The sequence below is a fragment of the Hipposideros armiger genome, unplaced genomic scaffold (assembly GCF_001890085.2).
Source record: "Hipposideros armiger isolate ML-2016 unplaced genomic scaffold, ASM189008v1 scaffold_24, whole genome shotgun sequence".
Taxonomy (NCBI): domain Eukaryota; kingdom Metazoa; phylum Chordata; class Mammalia; order Chiroptera; family Hipposideridae; genus Hipposideros; species Hipposideros armiger.
The window spans coordinates 3,727,093-3,735,686 of record NW_017731374.1 but is presented as its reverse complement, the minus strand read 5'-3'; the positions used below and the strand labels follow the sequence as shown (position 1 = coordinate 3,735,686).

At 41.9% G+C, this 8,594-nt stretch overlaps 1 pseudogene; it reads right to left on the bottom strand.

Moving 5' to 3' along the window:
• Positions 1-1,853: 1,853 nt before the first annotated feature.
• Positions 1,854-2,509, bottom strand: LOC109379279 (ADP-sugar pyrophosphatase pseudogene; annotated as a pseudogene).
• Positions 2,510-8,594: the final 6,085 nt, after the last annotated feature.

The following is an 8,594-nucleotide window of genomic DNA, read 5'->3' as shown; positions in this document are numbered from 1 at the left end:
TTGCTGTGGTCTGAATGTGTGTGTCCTCTCAAAATTCCTATGTTGAAACCCTAAGCTGCAAAGGTAGTGGTATTAGGAGGTGGGGGGCCTCAGGGAGGTGATTCGGTTCTGAGAGTGGCGCCCTCATGAACGGGATTAGTGCTTTTATAAGAGACCCCACAGAGCTCCCTTCTGCCATGTGAGGATACAAGGAGCCTGCCAGCCAGCAGAGGACCCTTACCTGACCACGCCTCCATCTTGATCTCAGGCTTCCAGCCTCCAGAACTGTGAAAAATACATTTCTGTTTCATCATATTTTGAGCCAGAGCAAACAAAGAGAACTGTTTTGAATCGCAGGGGAAATGATCGTAACTTATACATTGAAAGCTGCTTATTAAGGGCTTTCCGAAAAATTATTCCTGTCCACCGAGAGTGAGTCAGCCTTTGAGACAGTTTCAGATTTACTGAAATAGAATTAGAGCTAAGGAATAAAAAATGGGACCATGAAACTTTGGGGAAGCCTCATTGCTTTCGGAATGAAGACTTAAATCCTTAACATGGCCACAGGGCCACACGTGTTCTTACCCTTGACATACTTTTCTACCTTCGTCTCATAACACTGTGGCCCCTACCTACACACACACACACACACACTCACACACTACAGCCACTCGGACTTCTTTCCATTTTGGTAAGGCACTAACCTCTTTCCCACCATGAGGCTTTTTTACATGCTGTTTTCTCTTTCTGGGATGCTCTTCCCTCTACCCTCTTGTCCTGTTTCCCTTTAGCTCATAGGACTCTTCTTCCAAGAAGCCTTCTCTGATTTCGCAGATTGTAAACGGGATGCTCATTTTACATTTTAATAGCATCGTATAGTTCTCCTTCCTGTTACTGCACAGTTGCAACTTTACATTTATTCCTGTTGTTATGTGATTAAGACCTATTCCCTTATTAAGCTCTATGCTCATTGAGGGTAGCTCCAAATTCTTGCCCACTAATGACCATGTCCCCCATATATGGCAATATCTGGCACATAGTAGGCACCCAATGAATCAGTTGGTTGGCTAATTGAGTAAATCAGGCTGCAATAGCCTTCCTCAACCAGCTGCATGAACACTGAGGACTAGTATAGTACGTACAATGGTTAAGTGAGTATTTAGACTTTAAATCAGCCAAACAATTCAAGATAAAATCCTGGCCCTGCCACTTACTACCTGTGGGGTTTGGGACAAATTAATTCACATTCTTGTGTCTCTGCTTCCTCATCTGCAAAATAAGCGTAATAATCCTGTATTTTATTGACTCTAAGATGCCCTTGATTGTAAGATGCCCCATGTACCATTAAGGAGAATAAACGTGCCAATTATCTAGAATACAGTGTGTCTTGTCACTGAGGCTTTTTCCATACAAAACTGCCCTCTGTTCCATCAGTAGGCTAAGCCTAGGAGCATTTCCGAAAGAGGCCTCAGCTGCTGCCAGCCCTACCTGGGAGATCTTCTTTCATGCCACTGGCACCCATTTTGCAAAATTATCTTAGTGGCAATATCAACAATGCTTGTAATTCAGCTGAAATGCTGAAAACATATGGTTTTCCATGCCATGCCCGAGTGTGATATTGTAGGCAATGTCCCTGTCACTACCACCGCTGACAGCAGTTAGGAGAGCCCCTGGCTTCTAAGACACCCCTCAATCTCAGAGAACTTGAGTCAAAATAGGTGCATTGGCAAATTTGATTGATTGCACTCTGTGCTACTTTCCTTTTATGAAATAGCTCATTTCAAATCCACATTAAACTAAGCTGAATACAAAGTCTTTGTGAAGGAGGTCTAGTGATCTTGTTTGCAAAAGCATGCGGCCACTGTCCTGTGGCCTTAAATTCTCAGCAACGGCATTTCGAATAGCTTCATGTTTGCATGTTTCAGCACCAGGGGGCAGGAATAGACTCTGGCAACCACTGTCAGATATTTTCCAGGCACCAGCGCACCAAGTCTCTTCAGCAGGCCATCCTCTGGTAAAGAAATTACTTCCGCAAATTCTCCATCCCCGGCTTTGGCCTGACATTTTCGGCCTCATCTCCACTAATCGTTACTGTCATGATGTGTGTAGTATTAACAGTTTCACAAACATGGATCCACACATACAGCTGGAGAACATTCTGCAGTATCACCTTTATAGCTAGTTTCTCACTTAAGCTCCCAAAGAGCAGCTGCTCCTGGGCTTTCGTTATCACCTATGACACCTGCGGGGACTCGTAGGCAGTAGCCTCCCGTTGGAGGTCAGAAGGCTGCACCAGAATGACACAGTCACAGTGAGGAGTTCTTTGCAGCACGGGGACAACCACCACACCATCAGCCGACTGTCCTTTCCCGGTTGCACCTGTCACAGTTTCCCAAGTTCTTATTTTGCCCGTAGGATCCATGTAAGTTCTTTTTACAAACCTGGCCCACTTCCCTTCTGAAATGAACACCTCTGAAATAATAGACGGTTTGGTATTTTGAGAAGAATCCATTGGTTCTTAGTTTTCCATTTTTCGAACTAGTCTTTACTGTCCTCAGGCAAGAAGTTCACGTCCAAGGTGTGGGTTGAAAGAAAGGGGGCTGCTTTGGGAAGGAGGATGAAAGAAGACGAGTTCGAGGCAGCAGTCTCGGGAGATGCAGTGCTACGGCTTTTAGATCTTAGGTTGTTGGGAGAATTAAGTGTGCCAGAATATATGCAGTGCGTGGTTTATTCATGTGAAATCCTGGGCCCATAATAACAGATTGTCATTCTCTTGGTAGATATTATCGCCTCTGCCAGGCAGACTTTAGACAGCATCCTTCCCTTGGGCACCTCTAGACGGACCAAGCCAGCAGACGGGGCACAGATGCAGAGACTCAGCACAGCCCTGAGATGAACTCATTTTTTTCATTCATTATAGTAATGGAAACCATCAGGAGCCAAAGACGCTCAGGCTTTTTCAATTATGGGTCTTTGCAATTATAACTCCCCACTAAACGCCAACACCATGAGGGCAAGGATTTTTCATCTGCTTGTTCACCGCCATAGCCCGAGTGCTCAGGACAGTGCTAGGCACTTAGCAGGTACTAAATACATTTAGTTGAAGGAATGGGTGAATAACTATAGATATTTACTAGATAATGGAGAGATGAGAGGATTCTCACAGTGGAGGGCCTGACTCATGGCTGAGTCAACTGTAAAAAGGCTTTAGTCCTCGCCTCCCCTTTTCTATAGCAGCCTTTAAAATATCCCAGACTTACGGGGCAACTTTAATGGAAGGAAACTTAATAAGTTAAAGTTATATAATTAATTATATGTGTTCAGCGTCCATTGTAATTAGCTATTGATCCAAGGCTGCTCATGGAGTCTCTGGCAACAGTGAAAGAAAAGCCGTAGCAGGTGTTTGGACTTCGTTCATGCTCGCTAACTAATTAGATGAGGACGTTTTTCTCCTTGGAAAGCCTAAGCAGTTTTCATTTGGCTCAAAAGTTCAAGGTTGGAACCCAGGAGCGTTAGCCAACTCTGTTTATCTTTCTTGCTTCTGGACTAGAAGATAGCCTATCATTAAGATGCTTTTGCATATAACTAATCTTATTCATTAGAAGTCGATTTTATAGTTTAAGTCTCAGTATTCTGGTGATGCCAGATTTTGCACCTTGGATGAGAGCATGGACTGGACTCAGACTGTCATGGTTTGAATCACAGCTTTGCCATTTACTAACTAGCTGTGTAAACTTGAGTATGTTACTTAACCTCTCTGTGCTGCAGTTTCAAAATCTATAAAATGGGGGGAAATGAGAGTATTTACATCACTGGGTTATAATGACAATTAGACAAAAAAAACAACAACAATGTCTTGGACACAGTAAGTGCTATATAAGTGGGTTTTTAATGCCTTGGACACAATAAGTGCTATAAGTGGGTTTTTAAATAAACTAAAAATGTAATTTAATCTCCAATAGTGTAGTTCCAAATGAAGTTTTTGTAATTGATTATATGATCATTTAGGCACATGATAGAAGTTATGAACAGGTTTATATCAGGCTTATAGTCCCACATGTCTAGTAAAAATTAAAAATGTAACTCCTAAATACAAGCGTGGTTGTATTTGAGGGCTATTTAGGTGGAGAGTATCAGCTAAAGTTCTTGGCAGTATGCAAGAGAAATTTACTCTGGCTACCTTCAGCAAAGCCACCGGGAAGGGGTGGGAGAGCAGAATCAAGCCTCAGAACTGACAGGAATCAGGCCCCTTTAGGTATAACACCAGTGATTTCCCTCTTGCATCACTCCCCTTGAGAGCTGAATTCTTGTGAGAGTTTGATTGGCCTGAAGTTACAACATGCCTACCCTTGGGCCTCGTGGGAGGGAGCAGGTGTGGTACCTGGATGGATGGCTGGTCCCAATGAGATTACAGGGAAGGGAGGAGAGGGAGTGATCCAAAGGTAAAGCAGGGTGTTATTACCCAAAGAAGTGAGGAGGGCGCCAGGCAGGCCAAAGCAGCAGCAGTCTACCCCATGAAGAAAGAAGGAAGAGGGAGGATAAAGCTTTCTAAACTATTTATGTTTGTACTATAAGCCTTTCCAGGAATTTAAATATGTTTTTCTCTTCGGAGGGTACTCCCTGAGAGGCTGGCTCATCCCTGAGGCATTTATGCAAAAAGAGTAAGAATCTGGCAATAATCATGAACTGCTTCTTTCCAGGGCCTAATGGAGCAAATCTCTAGTTGTATGTGTTGCATTAATTTAAATACTAATCTTTGCCCCACAATTTCATAATAGCAATAATTTCTGGTTCAATCAAAACACACTATGCTGAACTTTCAGAATTCAACAAATGATAAGCTTACAAAAGTGGCTCACACATTCATGAATCCTTTTTTTCAGTTGGGTTGTTTTTGGCTATAAGTCCAAGAACACCCAAGTTGAAGTCGCTTAAACCAAACAAAAATGTACTGGTGCACATAACTGAATGCCCAGATGTGGGAGAGGCACTGGGGGGGCTTCATCCAGTGGTTCCAGCTCTGCTTCTCTGCAATTACGGCTTTCCTCCCTCATTTTCCCTCAGTTTTTCATCTTAGACTGGAAGCAAGATGGCCGCAAAGTTTTCCAGGCCTCACAACTCTACAAAATAATATCTGGAGGAAGAAGAGATCATTTTTTAATGCAGGTCTCAGGAATAAGGTAACTTCCCCTAGAATCTTCTAGCAAACTTTCCTCTTATCCCCTTGGCCCAAATTGGGTCATGTGCCCAATCCTGAAACAACCCCTTGTGGCCAAGGAGACGCCATGTGCTAACTGGCTTAGATCTGGGTTCTTGGACCAGTCACTGGCTAAGAGAATTATATTGTCATGCCGGACCCCCAACTCACCAGCCACTAGACAATGAGAAAAAGAAGGAATGCATGTTAAAGAGAAAATAGGATAGGCATTTATCTTTTTTCTCCCCCTTAATACCTGATCCTTACTACTACCCCACCCCTATGTCTGAGAAATGTAAGACTTAGTGGAAGACAGAGGCCATTTTCCATTAACAATAGAGACACCATCAGCCTTCTAACCTCCTTCGCAGCTAGAGCAGAGGCATGTAACAGAGACTCCACTGATCACACATAACTGTCTCTATCAGGTTATTTTTAGAACACATGATGCAAAAAGCCGGGAACCTCCTGGAAAATCCACTTGGGTGGCGGTGGTAGCTTGTTTCCAGGCACAGCAATGACCTACCTTTGGTACATCCAGTGTAGGGTTGCTGGATTTAGCAAATGAAAATACAGGGGACCCAGTGAAATTCAAATTTCAGATAAGAACAAATAATTTGTTAGTATTTTTTCAGTATAAGTACATCCCAAATATTTTGTGGGACATACTTACACTAAAAGGAAAAAAATTATGCATTGTTTATTTGAAATTCAAATTTAACTAAGCATCCTGTTTTTACCTGACAACTCTAAGTAGCAATCAGTTTCCAGTAGCAGGAAAATGCTCAGTAACAATAGCAAAAGGGTTCTCCCTAAACTGGGTTTGTGGCTTGTTTTCAGTTGTGGTCCATCCTGCTACCTCCCTCCCTTGCTCCTGCTCAGTGTCCAAGCCTAGTTCTGCATCATTACCAGGAATTCTATGAGAATAAATCATACGATATGAGCTTTGGTTGCTTGCAAGTATGAACCCTGACCATACAAACTTGAATATCCACTACAATAGTTTACATCCACCCTTAAGCATTGATAACAGCGTGAAACACCACAGGGAAAAGGAAGATTTTTAAAGCAGAAGTGGCATGATATCACCTTCTAAAGTCTGGGCCTTGGAAGAATAGGGCTCCTTGCAAGTTTCTTCTTTGTTTGTGGCTTAGGAATTTCACAACAATGCCTCCTGCTTCAATTAACCTAAGTGTAAAATGGAAACAAGTCTGGAATGTTGGGTGACTTAAAAATTAAGGATTATAAAATTCTGGCATAGACAAAACCTCCCCCTTACTAGGAATTTTCCTTTCCTTTAGCCTATCCTAACTAATAAAACTAAACTCTTCTCATATACCAGGGATGCCAAGACAATGTATACACATGACTTGTATTCATCTTTTGTTATTGGTCTATATTGAGTATTACAATTTTAATACAGTTTTTTCCTTTCTTAAAATGTGTATACATTGTTTTGGCACCCTCTGTGTAATAATCTCACTGTTATTAACTTTTTGACAATATGGATACAATGAAAACATGTAGTGTGAAAAGCATCATTAATACTTTTTGGCTCCTAAATTATACTGTACTCCTATTAACCTTTTTACTTTCTCAGAATAATATGTCTTCATGGTTCAAATTCCTTTGGGAATTACTACTTGAAAGGGAAATAATTAATGCTAATTTACCGATTCTCATTGGGTAATATAATGAAGCAATCTAATTATGTTAATTGTTGTACAGAAACCCTGCCCTTCTTTCTTCTCTAGATCATGGAAGAAGTATCTTGGTTTTAGATCATGGAATCTGCTACCTGCACACATACCAGGGAATTAGTAGGTCTCTTGAGCTACTGGCTTATTAAGTGATGATCAAGTTTGTTTGCTGAGATTCAAGCTGATGCTTAAAAGCTGGACACAGCCTCTCTAGCCTTTTCCAGCTTCATTCCCTCATAGCTGGAATGGCTGGCATGGCTCTGGAAGCCAAATCTGAGGCAAAGATGCTCTTAACAACTGACGATTTTGAGCATGAACAGGCTACTAAAACATAAAGGTGGTGGATTATTTTTTCCACCCGGCTTCCATTCCTCTTGTCTCACATATCCTGATTTTCACATAGAAAAGTATTGCTCCCACATTATGTGAGATTTAAGAGAGGGCAGAAAACCAAAGGCTGCCATTCTATTAAAGAAGTTGAGGGAGGTCCCTGAAGGCTCCATCTCCAGGATCCTACTGCTCACTCTCCCAGCCTAGCCAAAGTGGTAGAGTACGGGCCCCCAGCCTGGTCCAATATGTGGTCATATTGACTAGTCTGCTCAATCAGAGCCAACAGGACACAATAAAACCTGAACTAGGACTGCTGCGACAAACACATTTTTGCTCTCTGTCACTGGATTTGAAATGATAGAAAGTGAGGTTTAGAAATGCAGCAACCAAACTGCTGCCACAATGAAAATAGTGCAAATCAGAAGATACGGAACCAAAAGATAAAAGAAAAGCTGGGTCCTGGTGACATTACTTGGCCTCCTTTGTCAAGCCATGACTGAAGGTACACCTACCCCTGGAGTGGCCAACTCCCTTTTCTAGGTCAGTTTGGTTCCTGTCACTTGGAACAACAGAGTTCTAACTAATTCAATTGGTCCCCTGCCACACATGCAAGTGTGAGACTGTCCAGAATGAAGACTAGTGACAGCTGGGCCTAGGACCAAGGCCTTTGACCTCTAGATCACCATCAGGCAGAGTCTTAACCAGGGTTTCCTGCTGTATACCATGCACATTGAGGCAAGTCATTTCACTTGGGTATCTGTGCCTTTCCCTGTCAAAGGAATATTCCTACTTGCCTTAGAGACTTGCGTGGTCATTGTGAGGATAGCAGTATGGAAAGAACCAATATGGGAAAGCACTTATTACCATATTATTCCATTATAACATAATAGTATTGTATTTACTTTCCAAACAGTCTGGGAAGCTTTACCAAAAGAAGCAACCCTAGAACCACACTTTTTTTGTTTCTGTTTTTCCTGGAGGGGGCAGGATTTTTTCCAAAATCAGAGAGCTTACAAGACAAATTGCACGTTAATTCAGCCACCTAGCAGTTCATTTTTTTTGCTTCACATTTAAGTGTTTGGTAGTCAAGTCACATTTTCCACTAAGATCTCATGGCTGTTTTCAGGTGAGACTGGTTAAAAGTTAAATTTATCTTTTTGAGGTCTATGAAAGTTTTGATAATAATGTTCAGTAAATATTATTACACAGAACTCTGCCCCTAACCCAGGATTAAATGGAATTGACCTACTGGCTTGTTTGTTTCTTGGGAGAAGATTAGAGAGTGCTAGATTATATGAGGTCTGACAAGTTTGCGAACTTGTTGCAACGATGCTGCTAACCTTTTTTTTTATATCAGAGGGATTATTCATTATGAATTTGTACCAACT